This window comes from Thamnophis elegans, chromosome 9 (assembly GCF_009769535.1).
Source record: "Thamnophis elegans isolate rThaEle1 chromosome 9, rThaEle1.pri, whole genome shotgun sequence".
Taxonomy (NCBI): domain Eukaryota; kingdom Metazoa; phylum Chordata; class Lepidosauria; order Squamata; family Colubridae; genus Thamnophis; species Thamnophis elegans.
Genome location: NC_045549.1, coordinates 16,296,625 through 16,320,826, shown reverse-complemented (window position 1 = coordinate 16,320,826; position 24,202 = coordinate 16,296,625).

Genomic DNA, 24,202 nt, shown 5'->3' with positions numbered 1-24,202 from the left:
CGAGGTGCATGCACAGCAAGCACCAAGAAGTGCCGGAAGACGCGCCCGTGAGATGAGATGAATGCAGGGGCACTTCCCTTCCTCTCTGGAGTATAGAGCCAGACTCCATCCCCGCCATCACCCTTACTTCCCAGCAAGGAGTGACTGGGATGGAAGGGCAGAGGGCGGGGCCAGCCAGCTAGCAGGGAGCCACAGCAGGGGGACGAAAGAGCCGCATGCGGCTCGGGAGCTGCACATTGCCAACACCTGCTCTATGCTTATCAGTTTTGGAAAACTAGATTCTTCTTCTTTCCCTGATGATTAGATGTTCAGATTGAGAAGCTGGGTGAGATGCTGCTGCTTGCAACATCTGAGGAGACATTAAACTGCAACGCATAATGGGAGGTATGAGAGAGAAGCGTGGAACTATGTAGAGCAATTTAGATTGAATTAGAGAGTAAATTAAGTTGTAATTGGCTCCCATTATGATTATAAAACAGTATCAAGTATTCCAAGTTACAATTTACATCCTGATTATTCCAACAGTTTACAAATGGATGGTGAATAAATGGCTGCCAAATCTCCTCATATGTAAATCTCACAGGGAAATGAACCCAAACCCAAATTTGCCCTTAAATGCTCGCACAACTTAGGCACTTTAATCTTTCTGACAACATCTGGGTAAGGAAGGTGAGTATGAACACTCTAGATCCATTTTCTTTCCATTCCTCTTCTTATTAGCTTTCACTTTGTCTGAACCTTTAAAAAAAATCTATTTGAACTCCACACACAAATGCTGCATTTGAACAATATACTACATCAGGCAAAAACCATCCAGGGAGCAAATTCTTGACATCTTACTTTCTGGTTGCACTGTGTAATGTAACCATGATTTGAGGTTTGCTATGTCACTGAAAGCAGAAAGAGCTGGGCTTTAATAGTCTGGCTTGTGCAAACCCAAATGGCAGAGATATGCACCAGATAAGACTGTGGCAGGGGTGGGATTCAGCCAGTGGTGGGTTTCAACATTTTTTAGAACCTCTTCTGTAGGTGTGGCCTGCTTTGTGGGAGTGACTTACTGGCCATGTGACTGGGTGGGCGTGGCCAACTTGTAAAATGTGGTAAAACTCACTTAACAAAGCTCTTGCTTAGCAACCAAAATGTTGGCTCAGAAACTCTAGCATTTGAAGCACATAAGTCTTAAAGCTGTCAAGTTACAAGACCCTTGCACCCCTAACCCTTTAGGAAAAAAAACCCAGGGGTGTTCAAACTTGACAGCTTTAAGACTTGTGGACTTCAACTCCCAGAATTCCTCCTCTCACTCGTCATCTTGATGATGGGCAGATGGGTGGGGGGAGGGAGCTGGAACCAGTTCTAAACAGCACTGTAGATTTGCGGAACGTCTTCTATAGAAGAAGTTAGAACTGGCAGGAACCCACCCCTGGATTCAGCCAATCTGCACCTATCCAGGAGAACCGGTTGTTAACTTTCCAAGCAGTTTGGAGAACCGGTTGTTGGAAGAAATCTCATTTTGTTTTTTCCCCACTTTACAGGGCTAATCCTGTAAGGAAGGCAGGCAGGAAACATTCTGGTGTTGTTTCTGGCCTAATCTTTATTTCCCTGCTTACAGAAACTGCCTCTCCGGTTAACCCTTATTATATTATAATAGCTAAGGTGAAGTACCCATCAACCTGAGTGAACGTTGAGTTGGCCATGTCCACCCAGTCACATGACCACCGAGCCATGCCTACCCAGTTGGTCACTCGGGCAGAGAACCCAATTATTTGAATCCCACCACTGGACTGTGATATGCATGCTTGTTAGCCAAGAGTTTTGATTTAATGTATCATGTGAACAAAAACAATAGGGAATCCTGATTTTAAAGCATTTTGCCAGACACAAAGAACTGCCTCAGTGGGAGAATCTAAATTGTTTCAAAAGCTGGTTTTGAATGCAATGAAGTTGATTAGAATTCAGACAAAGAGGAGACAAGATTCTTGTCTTCATCCTTACCTATTTTCCTCCTGGGCAACAATAGGATTCGGAATAATTAAAGAAGGATGTTTTCTGAAGCCTTTCTAAACTTCACTGATTTCAAAAAATATGTCAACTCTTTCCCAGTGAAATTAGAGAGTTTTTCTCATGGGAAATCCATAATTCTCAGGTAATGATGGTTTTTATCAATACAAAATCTTTATACTATGAATGAATAGAGGAAGTGCTCAACTTACAACAGTTCATTTAGTGACGTTCAAAATTACAACAGCACCAAACACAAGTGACTTGTGACTGCATTTCTACACTCTAACTACTACCCCCTATTGACCACTGTTTATTTGATTCAACACAGCTCCTGTTGTATTCTGATGTTGGCTATATGTTGGCCTGTTGTGCCACTTCATCATTTGGAGAGCTGATTTTTAAAATTAAAATGACACACATGGATTATATTTTATGAAAGCATATTTGTGAAACAGCTTCAGAAAACAGGTTCATTTTTATCCGTGAAAAGCCCAATCAATGAATAAATCATCTCCTCTAAAGGTTTTGTGAACATTTATCATACTACCGTATTTTTCGGAGTATAAGACGCACCGGAGTATAAGATGCACCAAGGTTTTGAAGAGGCAATTTTTTAAAAAAAAGTTGGTCAATAGAAGGATAAAGAGGGAGAGAAATACAGTAGGGAGGGAGGGAGGGAGAGAGAGAGAGAGAGAGAGAAAAAATAGGTAGGTAGGCAGGGAGGGAGGGAGGGAGATGTTTCCAGATGTATTTATCCATGTGCTAGACAAGGAAATCACTGGCAACCTGCAGCACATAAGACTTGTTTCTGCTGGCACAGCACTTGACCAATCTAATTTTCATCAATCACTCTAACTAAAGAGCTTTCCGAAATGGGAAAAAAAGTTTGTGCACTCTGCAAAACTCCCCAAAACGGCCCGTTTTTCGCAAAAACGGGCCCATTTTTTTTCAAATAAAAGGCATGAATAGCCTGGGGGAAGGGCTTGCATAGTGCTCCTGGGGTGGGGGGCCCAAAAACGAGCAAAAAATGGCCTGTTTTTCGTGAAAATCGGCCTGTTTTTGTCAAAAAAAATTGCATGCATAGCCTTATAGAGGCTTATAGAGTGCTGCTGGGGGTTGGGGGGGTTCATTTCCGCCCTCCCAAGCCCAGAGCACCTCTCTGAAAGCCTCCATAAGGCTACGCACGGCCATTGTTGTGAAGGGGGCGGGGCTTCGGGAGGCAAAAAAAATGCTGTATTCGATGTATAAGACCCACGCAGATTTCCACCCTCTTTTTTGAGGAAAAAAGGTCCGTCTTATACTCCGAAAAATACGGTACATCCCTGTAATGGTTAATCCTTTTATTGTCACATGCCAAAAGTACACTCATGCCCACACCCAGAATGCAATGTGCATATGCCCCACTACCCTGCGTAGGCATGTGCAAACCCTGTTCTCCCCCCGTGCATGCACACACACACACTACCCTGCTTTGGGCTCAGCAGGCCTTCCTGAAGCCTCCCAGGATAAAAAAGGGGTGCAGGGGAGCATTCCACACACCCCGTGCTCTCCCTACACATGTGTGCATCACACACATACACACACCACACATGCACATGCATCTTCCGCATGCGCGCCCCCATGTATGTGCACAGAGACCCAAAAAATAGGTGGCCAGCAGGAGGCATCCATGCATATAGCAATAGCAGTTAGACTTATATACTGCTTCATAGGGCTTTCAGCCCTCTCTAAGCGGTTTACAGAGTCAGCATATTGCCCCCAACAACAATCCGGGTTCTCATTTTACCCACCTCGGAAGGATGGAAGGCTGAGTCAATCCTGAGCCGGTGAGATTTGAACAGCTGAACTGCAGAACTGCAGTCAGCTGAAGTAGCCTGCAGTGCTGCATTTAACCTCTGCGCCACCCCCTATGCAGTGGGGCTGAGCTGGGGCGACAGCTCATGTGCCCGCAGATAGGGCACCACGTGCCACCTGTGGCACAAGTGCCATAGGTTTGCAATCACAGCTATATTCTTTTGAATATTTTTACCTGCTATTCAGGGACTATAATATAAAATTATGTTCCCTCAAGACTTTGTGAATAGTTGGAGGCTTCTTCCCAAGTATTACATTCTGTTCTGCTTTTTTTCTGGCATAGGAGGGGTAGAAAGTTAGCACCCATCCCTCTCCTAGGAGAATGAAATATTTTAGGAAATGTTTAAAAAAAGGCAGAATATTATATTTCCCCTAAAAGAGAAATAGAAATCTTAAGGGAGACAGAAACTCAGAGCTTTAGCTCCCTGCCCCCAGCAGACATTTGATGCCCATTGAGAAGGATTGGTCCAGCCTATCTACAAAACAAAAGACCTTTAGATCCAGGGTGATGGGATTAAGACATGACCCCTCAAGGACATTATAGGATTATCTAGCAGCAGGCAAAATCACCTGGGGACATTGCATCACCCAGCAAGCTTCATCCAAGCTTGACTCAGAAAACCTATAATGTTAGCTATGAACCCTACAGGAGCCAATCGCTTTCACGGGAACAGGAAGCTCAAGTTCAAATCCCAAGAGAGGGTATTAGTAACCCTCTCTCTCAACTCCATGTAGTCAGCTGCACCAGGACCATGTGCTTGATGCTTCTGCTCAGGGGTGGGTTCCGGCAGTCACTATCACCGGTTCACTCGTGGGCATGCTGTGCACACGTGATGAGTGCTGCGCGCACATGCGCAGATCACTGGTGGATTCCAGATCCTGTTCCAACCGGTACGATTAGAACAGGCCCAGCAACATCCACATGGACGTGTGCAGCATGCATGAGTCTTAGCACCTCCGCGAGCCTCCGCAACACTCCAACTGCTCAGTGGAGCATCGCACAGGTGCTGTATGCGCCATGCACGTGCATGGAAGCGCCAAAGACTTAAAAGACCAGTAAGCAGCTCAGGTGGCGGGTGACCCCTCCGGAGCACCATACTGGAACAGTGTCCGGTGCTCTGGGCAGGCTCCAGTACACCCATACTGGGGTGTAACGCCTGCAACCCACCACTGGCGCAGAAGCAAAAAACAAGATTGGGTCCCACCACTGCTTCTGCTTCATTAAACCCTCTTTCCAAGCAGCCTCCATGTTTCAAGTGTCTTTCTCCCCACTTGGGATTGAACCTGATGGATATTTCTCCCAACAGAGGGTTTCAACTTTTGTTTCTTGTTTTTAAATTTAATAAATATTTATATTTGTTAAAGCCGAGTGATCAGTACATATTCATAATTTTCACAAGCATTTTGTAGAACAGAGCAAATATCCTAATGACATTTTTGAAAAAGGAAAAGTGGAGAAAGAAAACACCATAGCCTGATTTTTTTAAATATATAAAACAGATCTTGCATTTTGATTTATGTTTTTAGAAGAAAAATGCTTCCTCCCGATTTGTGGCCGGGGGTGGGGGGGAGAGAATCAGGCTAGAATTCCTGAACCATAGCTTCCGTGCAAGTACAAGGAACATTAAATGGCTTTAATCCAGTCATTCTCATTCAAACTAACCTACTTCATGAGGTGATGACAAGGAGACAATGAAAATAGCTTCCCAGGCTTCCAAGCTTAAATTAAATCTCAAAGCAAGCTGTCAAGAGAGAATGTATCCCGTGGGGGTTTTTTTTCAGCATGTGGTCCTAGTATAACCACTAAGGGGAACTCCTCACCCTGAGAGGCATTAGAACATTTTGATTTCCCCTGTTGAAGATGAGGGAAATCCTCCTCCTCAAATTCTCTGCCAACGAATTGGGTGAACATTTGTGAAAGAGCAGCAATAATGAAAAAATGTTATGCAATGGCTGCTTAGAAGGAACAGGACATATTTGGCAGGAGCTAATCAAGCAGGCAAACTTTTTGTTTTTGTGCTAAATTATAGATGAACAGAACTCGCCGGGATTTTTTTTTTTTTTTTCAAAAATGAGAGAGAAAGGGGTTTTCTAGAATGAGTCTAAGAAATGTGAGCAAATGGCTTTGAATGCTCGAAGACAGATGATAGACAGTTCTACATTAAGGTGGTAGAAGAAGTACCCTATATGCCAGGGGTATCAAACTCAATTTCATTCAGGGTCGCATCAGGGTTGTATTTGACCTCGGAGGGCCAGGTGGGGGTGGTCACGGTGGGTATGGCCAGCTCAATGTCACTCATGTCGGGGGCACCGCAATGGTCATAAATATGCCAAGCATCTGAATTTTGATCACGTGACTACTGGGATGCCACAACAGGAAAAAAAGGCCCTAAGTCTCATTTTTCAGTGTCGTCGTAAGTTTGAATGCTCACTGAATGAACTGTTGTAAGTCGAGGACTACCTGTGTCAGGCCTGGAAGCCATCTTTTGCGTTGGGCCTTCAGGTCTGCCACATTTAATGTGGTGGGAAAATGGGAGGGAGAATTGTATGGAGCAGGGGTGGGTTCCAGCATGCACAACAGCCGGTTCGCTCATGTATGCACTGTGTGTGCGTGTGCATGCGCAGTGCAATAAAATTGTTCTGCACATGCGCAGAAGCAAAAAACAAGATGGTGCCACCTATGGAGAACAGGTTCGGGAGCATGGAAGGCCTGGGTCTCTGACGGTTCCAGTGACCCAGGCTGCCAAACCACTACCGGTTTGACCGAAGTGGTCCAAAGTGGTAGGAACCCACCACTAATATGGAGTATGGGAGATATGTAGTCATAATAACATTCCTTCTCAGAGAGTCAAGGACATCTTGCCCTGTACCTTGAGGGGCATGACTGAGAGGCATCTCCAGTTGGGACGGTGCCTGATTGGGCCATGTGATGGACATGTGGGTGCTGGGCAGGGGCTTGGACTTTCACTTGGGTGGGGAAAACCTAGAAGCTTTCAGATTCGGGTTTTCCCAGATGTGCCAAACTGACATCTCTAATAAAATGCAACTTTGAGGAACTTCAAGCCTCGGAGTCTTCTTTCATTAGGGGTGTTACTTGGAACCCTGACAATTCTGTATATAATTGTCTTTGGGTGTGGTTGAGGATATTGTCCAGCTGCCAATTTTAAAATAAGATTTAAACATCTAATCTGGAAACACCTTCTCCATATAATTCAACAGAAAGGGGAAAAACCATCTCATCCTTTGCCTTGACACCTGATTCTATCTTGATTCCAAGAAGAGAGCTGTTACGTCTTGTGAGCTGAAAGGCACAGTAATGTCCAATGCGGCAATTCTAAGAATGAATGACTTGAACTCCTAGATGATGCCTATTCATCAGGAAGAACGTTCTACAGTCCTTCAGAAACATTCATCCCTTGTAGGTCTCCATCAGTGCTACCTACTCTGATATCCACCTGCATTCAGAACTCTATAAATCAGCCACAGGGAAAGGAAGAAGACTTAGAAATGACATAACAAAGCCTTTGGGAGACTTTACATGGTTCAGAAGCCTCCTAATCAAAAACAAAACTTACTTTCTAAAGGGAAAGTTTATTCTCAAGATATCATAGCTGGGCACAGAACTGAATCATATTCTTGTGTTTTCTCTCCCAGATGAATTGAGTTGCTTCTCTCCTTGATATCAAGAAGACTCAAAACACAACTCCCTGCTTGTGACTCAGAAATAAGCCTTATTAAAAGTTAATGGGGCTTTCTCCCATTATATATAGGATTGTATCATAAAATGTGCTTGGTTTGGCTCGTCGGCCTTATAAAATATTGATATACCTAATAACATTTGTATCTGGAAAAACCTTTCAGGAAAATAAGCAGCATTTGAAATAGCAATCAAATAAATTATTCTTGTTTTTTTGCCAATTTCACAATTGGTTTAAATATCAAGGATAAACTATAATAGGTTACATCCTGAAATGGATTGTACATTATAGCTCGGTTAGCTTTCTTCTTGACAATGGTGCATTTATGAAAACTCGAAACAGCTTTTGAAATAACAGGAGCCTACAGATTGTTTTATGGGGAACGAAATGCACCTTCTTAAAATTCATGCATGAATACACACTCTCAATTTTGAAGTAAAAACATGGGACAAAAAGTATCATTGGGGATAAAACTGTAGATCTTTTTGTTCTTTCTACAAGTATTATAATCAGAAAGATGTCAAAAAGATTATGGGTACATGAAATTGTGTAAAACAAAATCGGTGGAATAGTTTAACAAAGTTGATACCATGCTGTCTAAAACCATTTAAAGTTCTTTATCTTCAGTTATATTGTTAAATAACTTGGAATCAGTCCTTCTTGGCGAAGAAACTTTTCTTTGAGAAGTTTGCCAAACAGTCTTTCGATACAAGGCCTGTGTTGGTGAACTTTTTTGGAAGCAAATGCCAAAGTGGGAGCATGCGTGGGCACATGAAACCGGAAGAGCAACTGCCCGATGCACATGCATGTGCCGGCAAAATGATCTTCTGGTTTCCGGTGTGCACTTGTGCATTGGCCTCCTGGTCTTCTGGTTTCTGGCATGCACGTGTGTGTGGAGACCAGCTGGCCAGTATGTATGCACATGCCGGAAACCGGAAGAGCAGCCTCCCGGTGCATGTGTGCACGCTGGGAAGATGATCTTCCATTTTTCAGTGCATGCATGTACACCAGCTATCTGGTCTTCCAGTTTATGGTGTGGATGCATGCATGAAGACCAGCTGGCTGGCATGCATGCGTGCATCAGAAACAGGAAGATCATCTTCCCAGCGTGCGCTTACGCATCAGGTGGCTGCTTTTTTGGTTTCCAGCACTCCTATCAGGGATGTGCAGTCAGGGGAGGCAGGGGAGGCAGAGCCTCACCACTGTCATCATGAAAAGAAAAAAAAAATGTATAAATGTGTGTGTGTGTGTGTGTGTGTGTGTGTGTGTGTGTGTGTGTATATATATATATATATATATATATATATATATATATATATATATATATATATATATATACACATATATATATATATATATATATATATATATATATATATATACACACACACATACATATACATATACATATACATATACATATACATATACATATACATATACATACATACATACATACATACATACATACATATATTGTATTTGTGCTAATAAATAAATAAAGGGAGACTAGTATAGATCTATTTCAAGCTATTTAGCTCTCATCAGCTAGCCATACCCTTACTGGGAATCGAACCTGTGCTGTATTGCATTTTAGGCAGATGTGTTAACCACTAAGCCACAGAGCTCGACTCCTTATCAACCAAGCCAGGGTGAAAGGTATCTATTTAGATTTACAACCCCCAGTATGCCCAAATATGGGAGGAAGTAGTGATCTTCCTCCCATATTTGGGCATACCGGGGGGTTGTAAATCTAAATCTAAATCTAAATCATCTAAGTCTAAATCTAAATCTAAATAATCTAAATCTAAATCTAAATCTAAATCTAAATCTAAATCTAAATCTAAATCTAAATCTAAATCTAAATCTAAATCTAAATCTAAATCTATCTATCTATCTATCTATCTATCTATCTATCTATCTATCTATCTATCTATCTATCTATCAAGCTATCAAGCTATCAAGCTATCAAGCTATCAAGCTATTTAGCTCTCATCAGCTAGCCATACCCTTACTGGGAATCAAGCCTGTGCTGTATTGCCTCTTAGGCAGATGTGTTAACCACTGAGCTACAGAGCTACAGAGCTCGACTCCTTATCAGCCAAGCCAGTGTGAAAGGTATATATTTAAAGTCACAACCCCTGGTATGCCCAGATATGGGAGGAAGATCACTACTTCCATTCCTATATATATTGAAATAGATCTATACTAGTCTCCCTTTATTTATTTATCAGCATAAATATAACAAAATGTAACAAAAAGGCAACAGTAAAAAATATTGGGTTTCTGTCTGGATGGTCTCTTGTGACGAGCCGAAGGACAGAGAGTGGAAGTGTGACCTTCCTCCCATATAAAACACATATATAATAGGTGTAACATGGGTGTATCTAGGTACACCCATTATCGCTCATACAGCTGCATTCTGGACCAACTGTAGTCTTCAAACACTCTTCAGGGGCAGCCCCATGTAGAATGCGTTACAGTAATCCAGTCTTGAGGTGACGAGGGCATGAGTGACCATTCAAAGTGCCTCCCGGTCCAGGTAGGGCCGCAACTGGTGCACCAGGTGAACCTGTTGTGCCATTCTTCCAACTGGTAAACACTGCCACTCTAGCTTTCAAAACTTTTTATTAGATTTGACGCAAGTTAATTTATAATCTTTCAAAGCAAGGCTTTGTTTTCACTTCAGCTGCCAATGAAGCTCCCAAAGTGCACCTGTATAGACAACCCATGGTCTTCTCCTTATCACTGTCTATAAACAAACTGAAGAAACTTGAAGTGCAAAGTCAAAATGATCGAAGCAGAAAAAAAGGACTTCTGAGTTCCATTTTCAGCTGCAATTGCCTCCTGCAATCCTCTGCCAGCAAAAATGGAGCTCGGGAGGGCTGCACACAGCCCTCCTGAGCTCTGTTTTCACTGACAGAGGCACCACAGGCTGGTCATTTGCTGTTTTCAGGGAGGCCCCATGAGCCAGATCTAAGCATCCCATGGGCCAGATCCGGTCCCCAGGCCTTGGTTTGACACCCCTGGTCTAGATACATGAAGGAACCTCTTTGCAGCCTCCTGAATAAGAAAGGCAAACCTTGTTCAGCAAATCATTAATATACTGTACCTCTCAGCGTGAATCTTCTTCCATATATTGTTCCTTGTTTTCTTACTTCCAAGTAAGATTCCTTGTTCTGTACAATATTATTTTGTCCAGCTGACATTGCTGAACATGCATGCCAGGTGCTTTTCACAGTGATACATTCACTTTGATGTTCTATCACGGATGATCTAGATAATTTTTATCAATATCTTTAAAGGATTAGCTTCAGTCTAGTCTGTATCAGTGTTGCTCACCCTTAAGCTACTTTAAGACATGTGGACTTCGCATCCCAGAATTTCCCAATCAGCATGCATAGTCATGTGGTGGGCTGGGGAATTCTGGGAGTTGGGATCCACACATCTTAAAGTCCCTTAGGATGAGACACATTGGTTTAAATAATATAAAATTTCAGAATCTGGTTTAGATGAGTAAAAAGTGACCTTGTGGCTCCTTAAAAATCTCAACACCTTTATTATGACATAATCTTATAGAGTTCACACTTCTTTCATTTTATACTTGAAGTGCTATCTTGAGTCAGATGTACATGCACCGAGAGCGAAAATTACCTTTCTCACAATGATCATTCGCAAAACAATTGTTAGAAGTGACACAATAGTCTTATTACAAGTTTTTTTTATTGTTTTGCTACAACAAAATAATACCTCTACCTCTAGAAATAGTTTATAATTAAGTGTTTTAGCTGAATCAGAACTTGCATTAATTAGTTTGGTTGTCTTTTTTAAAATTATGGTATTCTCATAGAGGCTTAACATAAATTGTTTTCAATAAACTTCCACTGGGAAATTTAGCAGGATAATTTTGCCAGCACGAAATAAAATAGATACACTGCTAAAAAGTTGAATTTTTTGAGTATAGAAACATTACCAATAGACCCGATGCAATTTTGCCATTTGAATCACCTTTCAGCCTGCTTACAGAAAAGTGATGCCTGCAGAGAATTATGGATTTTCATTGTATTAAATGATCAATAGCAGTATAAAGGCTCTAAACAAGAAGAGTTCTTTGACGGTGTGGAACATTTAAGTCAACGCTACATGAAATGTTTGACCATCTGGTACTCTTGAACTGCACCTGCCTCCTTCGCTGATGGGCACCATGAAAAACAGCCTTGACAAAAAAAAAGATATGAACAGTCTTTGTGGACCTGACAGAGTTCCCAGTAATGGCATTTGGAAGACTCTGGTCTTTTATCAACAGAATAAAGTTCCATTTTATAAACAGAAAGGGAAGTCTGCTCCATGGTCTTTCTTTCTGGCATCTGGTACCCAGAAGAACAAAACTATTTATAGTAGATCCGTGTACTCACAGAAGCATTATTTCTAGATGAGTAGAAATACAGCAGCGAGGAGGGGAAGTTAATCTTCTGTGATCCAATGGGCTTTTCTTTTCGAACATCATTTCCAGGGCAAGGAATAAACAGGGGGGAAAATGCATCTCTCCATCCTAGTTCTAGCTTTCCCAACTTAGCTGATTATTAAACAGTTAGTAGAAGGTTGGATTGGTGTATAGTTAAGGCCTCAGACTAGAGATTGGTAGAATGTGACTTGGGTGACCTTGGGCCCCTCACTGTCTCAGCCATAAGACCGGACCAGGGTTTGCCATACCTAGGGGAGTGACACCTGCACAGGAGGTGGGTGGTGGGAAGACCGCCCCAAACTCTGTTGGAGGCTGCAGTTGTTGAAGAACATGGAGCCAATGAACAGCTGATCCTGACTGAATGCAAGCCGGCTGATGAGCAGCTGATCGAGTCTGCCAGCGACCCAACAATCAGCTGATTGGCCTGTTGGATAGTTGGCTGTTCCGGCAGCGAAAGGGTGCAGCTCCAGCTTTCAAAGGGCGCTGGGAGTTGGAGGCTCTCAGTGTTAACTTTATTCCTTCTTTCTTGTTGACGGAACTCACTGTCTGCTGAGAATCCAGCTTATTAAACCATTTGGAACCCAGAGCGAGTGGCGTCCTCTTTGTGTTTTAGGTCCACAAAGTCATTATGTCATGGACATAATTAAGTCATTAAGTCATGGAGCTCGGACCTGTGAGAAAGACAATGATAAACCACTCCTGAAAACTTGTCAACCCAACTGCAGGGACTTGTACAGGCAGTTTCTAAGAAATGATTGAATGGAGGAAAAATAAAGGAGAAAGGTTAACTATATTATGAGGTAAATAAATGAAAAGATAGAGTTTAGGTGGAGCTATAATTTGCTGCTAGATCTAAGTGGAGAAAAAGCTGAGAATTCTTTTCTGGTTGTATGCAGAGGTGGGTTTCACATAATTTTACAACTGGTTCACCGCGCACTGAAACTGTGACCTTGTGCATCATCTGCGCATGCGCTTTGCTCTGACGTGCAGCTTGCATGCATGCACGTGGTTTAGAAAACGTGGATAAATAGGATGGCATAGAACCGGGGCAGGTGAGCAACCACCCGCAGGTCACCACTACCGGTTCACCCAAACCGGTCCGAACCGGCTGAAAATCACCACTGGTTGTATGCTGATGTGTGTTAATAACTTTTATTTGTGGGACCAAACTTTGAGGATTGAAGAACACAGTTGATGTTCAGATGGAATAGTGAAGTCCCCCCACCCCAAATGTACTATTGATTTGATTATTGCCATCAAATCATTTTTGACTCTTAGCAACCACCTAAAAAGTTTTTTCTCAATGGCTATCTGTTCCTAACCTGATCTTTCAGATCTCCAAATGGTACACTCTCCAGAGGTGGTATTCAGTAGGGTCTGGCCAGTTCTGGAGAACCGGTAGTGGACATTTTGAGAACTGGTAAATACCACCTCTGGCTGGCCCTCACCCCATCTATTCTCTGTTTCCCGAGTACCAGGTGATTGGAAGAAAATGGGGATTTTGCAGTAACCTTCCCCTGCCATGCCCGCCAAACCATGCCCACCAAGCCATGCCCACATAACCAGTAGTAAAAAATGTTGAATCCCACCACTGGTACATTCGTTGCTGTTATAACTGAATTTATCTGCCTTGCTGGCTCTCATTTTCTTCTAACTTTCCCAGCATTGGAACCTTCTCAGGAGAACTAGATTTTCACATAATGTGGCTAAAACAGGATAATTTGAACTTGGTTATTTATGCCTTGAGTGAAAACTCTGGGTTGTTGTTTTTTTTAAAGTGATCTACCATATTTTTCAGAGTATAAGACGCTCCAAAGTATAAGACATACCTAGATTTTGGGGAAGAAAACAAGGGAAAAATATCTGCCTCTGCCTCCCGCAATTTGCCTCCTTGCAACAAACAGTACAGACAATATACACTGTTTGTAGTGTTATATTTTGGACTATACTTGTACAGAGGCTGTTAAAATGTGCTTTCTGGAAGTATAGTTATTCTCTGCTATTTAAAAGAATAGCATTTTTTAAGACAATAGCACTGGGCTTCTTCAGATCAAGCATTTATTTTAAAAAGCCTCTTCATTTTGTTAAGTTGTCTAGAACAATAATAAAAGAGACCTTAAAAAATAAGTCTAATAATTTGAACATTTCATAGCATTTATAGTTGTTGGCTTACCTCCTTGCAGCAAACAGCCTGATTAGCACAAGAAAAAAAAATCTGCCTCACAATAATTTGCCATGTGGAGCAAACAGCTAGTTTCACTTTCAGTTTCTCCCAATCATCAGCTGTTAGAGGTTGCAGTTTCTCCCAATCATCAGCTGTTAGAGGTTACAGGGATTGCTGTAGCTTATTGAAGCCTCAGCAAGCCCCGTTTGCTGCAAAGAGGTAAATTGCTGGGAGGCAGAGAAAGAGTGGGGGTCGGTGGGTGGGTGGGACTACATTCGATGTATAAGATGCACCCAAATTTTTACCCTCTTTTTTGGGGGGAAGGTGCGTCTTATACTCCAAAAATATGGTACTTGTTGTTTTTTTCTTGGTTGTGTAAGTCTCTAAAACCAAAGTTTAGAAGCATCACTACTCTTCCTATCTGGTGTCTTCAAAGTCTAATCTCTACTGTATTTTCCAATTTCATACTTTAAACAACCTGAATCTTAGTAGCAACTTTTACTGGGATTCTGGCAGTTACAACCGACTTGACATCTGATATAAACTTGGAAAAAGATAAAGGTTCCCCTTGCACATATGTGCTAGTCATTCCTGACTCTAGGGGGTGGTGCTTATCTCTATTTCAAAGCTGAAGAGCCAGCGCTGTCCAATGATGTCTCCATGGTCCTGTGGCCGGCATGACTAAATACCAAAGGTGCATTGAACACTGTTATCTTTCCACCAAAGGTGGTCCCTCTTTTTTCTACTTGCATTTTTACATGCTTTGGAACTGCTAGGTTCACAGAAGCTGGGACAAGTAATGGGAGCTCACTCTGTTACAGGGCGCTAGGGACTCAAACTTTCTGATCAAAAGCTCAGCATCTTAGCGACTGAGCCATTGCGTCCCTATTATAAACTTGTAGTTTATATAATTCCACACTACAAATCCCACACTTACTTTAAATGTGTAATGCTTCCAGAAGCTTGAATTGAGATAACATTGGTTCATTTCTACACTTAGAGAAACAGAATTTTAACACCTTTCAAGGCAAGATGGGGGACAAAAAAACTTGCATTAAATTGAATGATAACAAATTATGGAATTACAAGCAATAAAGGGAGTGACCTTTATGTTTAATTATTGTAATTCCCAGACTGTGAAACAATCATTCTTAAATATTTGACCCAGAAATAACCATCACTTTGCAACATTCTTCAGTGGAATCTAAGATCCAACCAAAACTTGGATTTTAGTGTTGCGCTGAATGTCTTGGTTATTAGCTTTGGAACTATCCATGGTACTGCAGTCCTAATCCAGCTGCATGAACTCCCAGCAGTAGATGTAAGAGACTCTACAAGTCTATATGTGCACACTACGGACATTCTGAAATATTTTTTATTGCTTGTGTCTCAAGGGTTGGTTCCTGCCGGCATTACTACTGGTTCGAAGCATGGAAAATTTTGCAGAACAGAAAATAAAGATGGTGGCACCTAAGAAAGAATCAGTACGGTCCTGTGTCCGGCCGAGTTATTACCTATTTGGCCAAACTAGCCCAAACCGACAGGAACCCACCTCTGTTGTGTCTACTGCCTAAGGCCCAAATGTTGCAGCCAGCAAACAGCCTCAGTCTTAATACTTCCTTAGTTTTAACAGTGCAGGACTCGCAAATAAAATGAGGATTGCTAGATGGTGCATGCCTAAATGCTAGAGTACATAATTTATGCAATCTTGAGCTCTGGGATTTGATACTAATCCATTAATTGGTCTGAAAATCACTCATCCTAAACTTATACTTATCCTGATACTTATCTGGCTTTACTCAAGGCTAAATAGTCCGAGTCTGAATTCCTATGGACTATGGTAGGATCTGTCCCCTACTTAAAAAAGATAATTTCTATTATAGACTAATTATTTCCTATGGTAAGCAGAACCCAAGAGAAGAACTCAAGGGAGAACTCTCTTTCTAAGTAATTGGTGAGTATTGATGTTTTCATCTGGAAATTCAAGTATTCAAATGTCTCAATCTCACCCTCTCCCGAAACCAACACATGGTATTTTGTGATTCCTAGAATTGCAGTCTTTTTCTGGAGTTCTATTTTACCTTCCCCCTTTTAGTTATGCTTATTTATAGTAATCTAATTATCCTGGACTTCAGGGAGAATATATAAAGCTAGTGATACTTTTTCATGGCAGCAGGAGATGGTTATTGTTGCCTAGACATTTATAACTTGTCCAATAATGCAGAGAGACCACAAACCTTATAAAAGAAATAAAACTATTTTCCTGGTTGAATATCTTTAAAATCAGTTTAGATGCTGTTGACGATTGTCAAGAATGCCCTGTTTTTACAAAAGATAGATTTGACTCCACATCAGATACTTAAAACAGAAGTAAAGGAAATCCTATATTTGGTGTTACATATATTCTGGGTAATTATATAAGATAGGAACTGTTCCCCTTAAAGTTATGGTATTGTTGATCATATAACAATTTTTCAAGTTTTAGAGCACAACCTGAATTTGTGTTCTTGCTTGAATAGAAAGAAGTAGTAACGGCACTTCTGTTTCTCTTGAACTCCCATTAATTGTTCCCAATCTCCAGATAATGGTCTATCTTACTGCCTTCATCTCTCCTCTTTTTGGAAGTTTATCATAAGCTGTGCTTGTGGAGAGAGAAGCTAACCAAATGAATAGACAAAGCGTAGCTACTTTTTTCATGTTTTATTCATGCACATTCAGTGCTCTTATATGCAGAGGTGGGCTGCTGGGGGTTCACAGGGGTTTGGAAGAACCTCTAGCTAAGATTCTAAGAAGTTCGGAGAACCCACAAATTCCACTGGCCGGCCCCACCCCCCACTCTCCTCCCTTGAGTCCCCACGTGGCCCATTTTGGATGCAGGTAAGTGCAAGACATGTGTGGAGGCTCGGAGAAGGAAAAAACATGCCTACCGGAAGTTCAGGAAGCCTCCAGAGGGCCAAAAAGGCAAATACGCCTCCCCACCATGGTGCAGGAGGCTGATTAGACCATGCCCAACATAGCCACACCCACCCAGCAACCAGGCAGAGAACCTCTTGCTAAAATCTTTGAAGCCGACCCCTGCTTATATGTCATGAGCTGGTGCTGCCTGATGCTGCACTTTAGCCCTCGTTGGAGTAAACAGCACACGGCTACCAAGCTGAGCAGCAATAACAATAGCAAAGAACACTCTACAGCCATGATGGTGAACATATGGCACATGTGCAAGAGGTGGCATGCAGAGCCCTTTCTTTGGGTATGGGTGCTGTCACCAGCTGCTGGCTTCTGGTTTCTGGCACCAGCTGATCTTCATGGGCACCAGAGCATTGGAAAATGGCCAAAACCCAGGCTGTTTTCTGGGCCATTTTTTTGGTCTGTTTTGGTCCCCCAAAACGGCCTAGAAAATGGCCTAAAAACAGCCCCAAAAATAGGCATGCACGTGGCAGCCAGCTGGTCTTCGGGTTTCCAGTGCCGTTATGCATGTGCCCGCTGGAAGACCAGCTGGTCGGTGTGCGCATACCTTCTCTGGACATACTCCAGATAGTCAGTGGATCATTTCAAGCACACTAGTCCACAACTTCTTCTTCATGCTTTAAAAAAGGTAAAGCTTCCCCTCGCACATATGTGCTAGTCGTTCCCAACTGTAGGGGGCGGTGCTCATCTCTGTTTCAAAGCCAAACAGCCAGTGCTCTCCGAAGACGTCTCCATGGTCATGTGGCCGGCATGATTAAACTCTGAGGGTGCACAGAGCCCTGTTATCTTCCCACCAAAGTGGACCCTATTTTTTTACTTGCATTTTTTACCTGCTTTCGAACTGCTAGGTTGGCAGCAGCTGGGACAAGTAACAGGAGTTCACTCTATTATGCAGGGCTAGGGATTCAAACCGCCAAACTGCCGACCTTTCTGATCGACAAGCTCAGCTTCTTAGCCACTGAGCGTCCCCTTCTTCATGCTTTAGTAGACGACAAATCGCTGCTGTGCAGATGTTATGAGTCAGATATAGAAATATAAATGTTACAATATACTGTGTTAGGATTTAATGATCTGATGTACAGAACCGAAAATCACTCGCAGCTGAAACATACTTCCATTAGCAAAGAACAAAAATTAAACAACAGCCTTTTAAAAGGACAGCACTTTCACCTACTTTTACAAATTGAATCAAATGTGCCTCATAAAGGAGGGCAGTTCTCGAGATCTAAATAAGCCCCTAAATATGAGTTAAAATATAATCCACTGGCAGCCTTTTAATTATAAAAACAAGTGTATTATAAAGAATAAATTACTTCCATTTTTTCTGTTGACATTTTCTTGTGACCCTGTCATTTGTATGAAGCTTATTATTAATTTGAAGGTCTAATATGAGACCAATGTCTATTCTCTCCACTTTGGGACTAATAAAATAAAATAACCTGTTCTATGATAGCTATTAAAATTTCTGAAGTATGAATAGACAGCTGGGGTCTTTTTTCTATTATACAGTATAATAGCATGGGACTGACCTAAATATTAGTTTGTATTAAATCTAATAGTTCAAGAAACTTGATATATTCCAATCTGCTACTTTCAGGGCATAGGCACTTTACTCTGGGGTCAAAGAAGAATAATCATGTTCCATAAAATTGTCCATTGGAGTTAGTTAATATTACAGTTCCCATTAATCAAATGCAGATTCAAAATAAACAGGTTATTGCTCTTGATTATGCTTCCATCTCGCTATAATGAAAACCAGCTCACAATGTGTTTTGTGGGCTGCTTTTTCCTATGACATTCCCATCAATTGGATCACGTCAGCTGTCAGTCTTTTTTGGCATTCTTTATGCTTTCATTTTGTGGAAGACTTCCTAAATTATCCCGGTTTATGAATCACCACGATCTCCGTGAGCCAAGGTTGAGCAAATAATTTATTGCTCACAAAATATTGATTGTTGCTGTATGATAGGTATAATAATGGGGGAGGGGAGGCAGGGGTGAAATCCAGTAGGTTCTGACAGGTTCCGGAAAACCGGTAGCAGAAATTTTGAGTAGTTCGGAAAACTGGTAGTGGAAATTTTGAGTAGTTCAGAGAACCGGCAAATACCACCTCTGGCTGGCCCCAGAGTGGGGTGGGAATTGAGATTTTGCAGTATCCTTCCCCTGCCACGCCCAACAAGCCATGCCCAACAAGCCACGGCCCAGAACCAGTAGTAAAATAATAGTAATTTTGCCACTGGGGAAAGGGTATATTAAACTTTTTTTAACGAGCAGCTGTTGATTTTTTACATTGGTATTTGAACAGAGTTCTGTGGACTTTCTCAAACCTCCTGTGCAGTCCCACGTACCAACTTGATCCCCACCCCCATGCACCTCCTTGATGCTTTCTCTCATCTGAATGTTCAGTTTCCTGGTTCTCCTAAAAGTGCTTCAGAACTGAAGAAGCTTCTTGGATGAGAAGCAAAAGGTCTTCAAGGAAAAACAAACTCGAGTTGCCTTTTGAAAACACACCTTTGGGACAACCATGACCTGGATGACTGAGAATCTCCATAGAGAACATCCCAGTTGCTTCACCATTGACTTTCTCACTACAGGCTTCCAATAAGTAAAGTAAGTGGAAAAGATGGACAGAATGGGAGGGAGAGAGGGAGGAAAGGAAGGAAGGAAGGAAGGGAAGAAGGAAGGGAAGAAGGCAGGGAAAGAAAGAAAGAGAGAGAGAGAAAGAAAGAAAGAAAGAAAGAAAGAAAGAAAGAAAGAAAGAAAGAAAGAAAGAAAGAAAGAAAGAAAGAAAGAAAGAAAGAAAGAAAGTTTTCTGATGTTCCCTGACAGCTTCCAACAGGGAAATCTGTAGGGGAATGGGAAAGTGATCAGGAAGTCAGAAGTCCCTCCTGTGCCCAGTGGCTTTTGGCCCTTTTGTGGTCATTCTATTTTTCCATTTACATAAGGAAGCCAATGACCCAACTGGGCATGGGTTATCCAGTACGCATGTATGTATGTATGTATGTATGTATGTATGTATGTATGTATGTATGTATTCTATTTAGTCATTTTGTAAATCATGCTTTATGGCTTAGGGGATTCCATACTGGAATTTAAATAGAAACAATAAACCTAAATCTTCAAAGAGATGTAACTCAGGGAAGCAAAACTTGAGATTCCAGGAATGCTTGCTAATCTTATAAAAGCTTTGAAAGCAGCTCGAAAGGCCTTCCAAAACTCATTCCCAATTACAATGTTCAATATGAGGGATGAAGAAATTCATTGTACATAAGAGCTGTGTGTGGCGCAGTGGTTAAAATGCAGTACTGCAGGCTACTTTTGCCGACTGCTGGCTGCCTGCAGTTTGTCACTTCAAGTCTCACCGGCTCAAGGTTGACTCAGCCTTCCATCCTTCTGAAGTCGCTAAAATGAGGACTCAGATTGTTGGGTCCAATAGGCTGACTCTGTAAACCACTTAGAGAGGACTGTAAAGCACTGTGAAGCTGCATATAAATCTAAGTGCTGTTGTTATTGTACTTACAGCTATTATCAGAACCCAAATTAGTTTCATGATGTGTAATTGTATTTCAAATAGATATTCTGTTTAGTTCTCTTGACTCCATCTGCTTTTGGAAGGCGATGCCAAACATACTTCTCAATTGTAATGTAAGCCATCAGAACAGAGCTGTGCATTCCTAACATCAGTCTAACATCTGAGGCTCCATCAAGATGGTACCGATAAATCTACCTAGGGCTATAGAGTAATATGCTTTCTGAAGCAGCGGCTAGGGCTGTCCAGTTTCCCAGCTCTTGTGCCAATTAACAAATCTTAACTGCTGTGATGGTTGACATGCTGCACTTCTAGTTTAAAGAAAAGAAGGACTAGGGGAGACATGATAGCAGTGTTCCAATATCTCAGGGGTTGTCACAAAGAAGAGTGAGTCAAGCTAGTCTCCAAAGGACCTGAGGGCAGGACAATAAGCAATGGGTGGAAACTAATCAAGGAGAGAAACAACCTAGAACTAAGGAGAAATTTCCTGATAGTTAGAACAATTAATCAGTGGAACAACTTGCATCCAGAAGTTGTGAAGGCTCCAACACTGGAAGTTTTTAAGGAGAGGTTGGATAACCATTTGTCTGAAGTAGTGTAGGGTTTCCTGCCTAAGCAGGGGGTTGGACTAGAAGACCTCCAAGGTCCCTTCCAAATCTCTCATTCTAAATGAGGGAAAAACCTTCAGCTTGGTCATTATTATTCAAGGACTTTAACCTTCAGCCTTTATTTGCTTAACAAACCTCCTGTAGTTCTTGGAGTTTCCAGTTCGTCGTCTTCTTCCACACAAATAGTTATCCCAATTTCCTGTGGAATAAGTTTCAGGAATTTCAAAAACATGGATTTCTCTTTGAGATTTAGATTGTGGTTTGGCTAAAAGCTGTGCGTTTCTCAATTTTCCCTTTCTGTAGAGCCTATTGTGCAGTTGGATAACTTGCAGCAAATGCTCTTTTGTTTTGAACAAAGAAAAAAAAAGTGTGTATGAGTTCATTTCAGAGCTCATGCCAGATGGATGATGATGGAGAACTTTTGAAGTGAAATATATCAGAGGATCATGACAGACCCATAGCAAAGCCGTATGGGGCTTATGATTATATTCACTGAGCTGTTCTGACTCTGCAGGGGCTGCCCCTCCGAGATCAACCTTCATACTCCATTTTGAGCCATCCGTCATTCAGATTCCAACGCATTTCAAGCACAATAATGCAAAGGATAAGAGCCCGATCCAAGCTTCACTGAGGCAAGTTATTAAGATTTGCTGCATGATTAATTTGAGAGCAAAGGCAGGGAAAGGGACATCTGGCTGGGGATGGGTTACACGTCTCACAGAAATCTGAGTCAGAAAGTTCATTGTCAGAGAATATTCTTCCTAAACGGAGGTGTTACTTTCAGGTGTTTAGAAGCAGAGGAAAGCAAAAAGAGTGTCATAAGAGTATCATAAGGCAACCACATTATTAACCGAGAGAGGTGGGAAGGGATCTGCTGTACAGAATCGGAATCACAAGATCAGTGGAACAGCTTGCCTCCAAAAATTGTGAATGCTCCAACACTGGAAGTTTTAAAGAAGATGTTGGATAACTGTTTGTTTGAAGTTGTGTAGGGTTTCTTGCCTGAGCAGGAGGTTGGACGAGAAGACCTCCAAGGTCCCTTCCAACTGTGTTATTCTGAATCTAAGGGAAACACTGACTTGAGTTTATTGACTTCTTGGAAGTGTGCTAGCAGTTCAGCAGCTCAGATCTCACCAGGCTCAAGGTGTCAAACTATTTAACACCACAGTAAAATCTACTACTCTACAAAACGACCTAGAGTATGTATCTGAATGGTCAAACAATTGACAACTCCAAATCTCTGCTAACAAATGCTCAGTCCTACACATTGGCAATAAAAATCAGAAGATCAAAAACAAGATGGGTGGAAATGATCTAAAAGAAGAGCCACACTCTGTCAAAGACCTAGGAGTATTCATTTCGAAAGACCTAAGCCTCAGAGCTCACTGTAACAACATTGCCAAAAAGGCATTCAGAGTTGTCAACCTTATTTTACATAGATTTCTCTCTAGCATTTTTTTTAGTATTTTTTTAGTATTTTATTGTCACTTATAGGCCGCCCTTTTCCCTGAGGGGACTCAGGGCGGCTTACAACTCATGGGAAGGGGGTGCAAGACAAAACGTAAAATAATATGTGAATACAAATAATAATAGCAATAAAACACAACATTCATTCAACATTCGGGTGGGGTGTGTGCAAATCTTATCCCCAGGCCTGACGGGATAGCCAGATCTTAAGGGCTGTGCGGAAGCTCTGGACTGTGGTGAGTAGTAACGCTATGCTGCTAACTAGGGCATACAAAACCTTTGCCAGACCAATACTTGAACACTGCTCACCTGCCTGGAACCCACACTGCATTTCGGACATTAAAACGTTAGAGAGGGTCCAGAGGTATTTCACAAGGAGAATACTCAACTCCTCTGCTCGTAATAAAATTCCGTATACCACCAGGCTTAAATTTTAGGCCTGGATAACCTTGAACTATGCTGTCTACCTTCCAACCTGAGCTTAGTGCACAAGATAATCTGCCATAACGTCCTGCCTGTTAATGACTACTTGCACTTCAACTGCAATAACGCAAGGGCTATCAATAGACACAAATTAAATGTAATCCATTCTAATCTTGATTGCAGGAAAAACGATTTCAGCAATAGAGTAGCAAATGTGTGGAACACCCTACCCGATCCTGTTGTTAGTTCCTCTAACCCCCATACCTTTCACCTTAAGCTGTCTGCCATGGACCTTACACATTTCTTAAGAGGTCCCTAAGAGGGCGTGCTTAAATGCACCAGCGTGCCTACAGTCCCTGTCCTACTGTCCAATTTATATGTACTCTTTTTATGTGCTTATTTATGTCCATTTATTGGTGCCATTTTTTTCATGTGTTTTCATACTTGTTTCCTTCTCCTTGTAAATAAATAAATAAATAAATAAATAAATAAATAAATAAATAAATAAATAAATAAATAATAAATAAATAATATAGGTTGACTCAGCCTTCCATGCTTCCAAGGTCAGTCAAATGAGGACCCAGATTGTTGGGGGCAATATGCTGATTCTGTAAACCATTTAGAGAGCTCTGTAAAGCACTGTGAAGTGGTATATAACTCTAAGTGCGATTGCTATATTACCCATATCTTTCGGACTATAAGACACACAGGAGTATAAGACGCACCATGATTTTGAAGAGGTAATTTTTTAAAAAAAGGTTTTGCATTCTGCAGGCCTCCCAAACCCTCTGCACAGCCCTTTTTTTCCAAAAAAGGGTGGGGGCATGCAGAGCTTTGGGAGGCTTGTAGAGTGCTCCTGGGGGCTTGGGGGAGGCAAAACCAGCCCATTTTTTCCTCGTTTTTGCCCTCTCCAGCCCTTGGGTGCATTTTGTAAGCCTCCCAAACCCTCTCCAGGTCCATTTTTGCAAAGGGGGTGGGGTTTCAGTTGGCCAAAAATTCTGTATTCAGTTTATAAGATGCACCCAG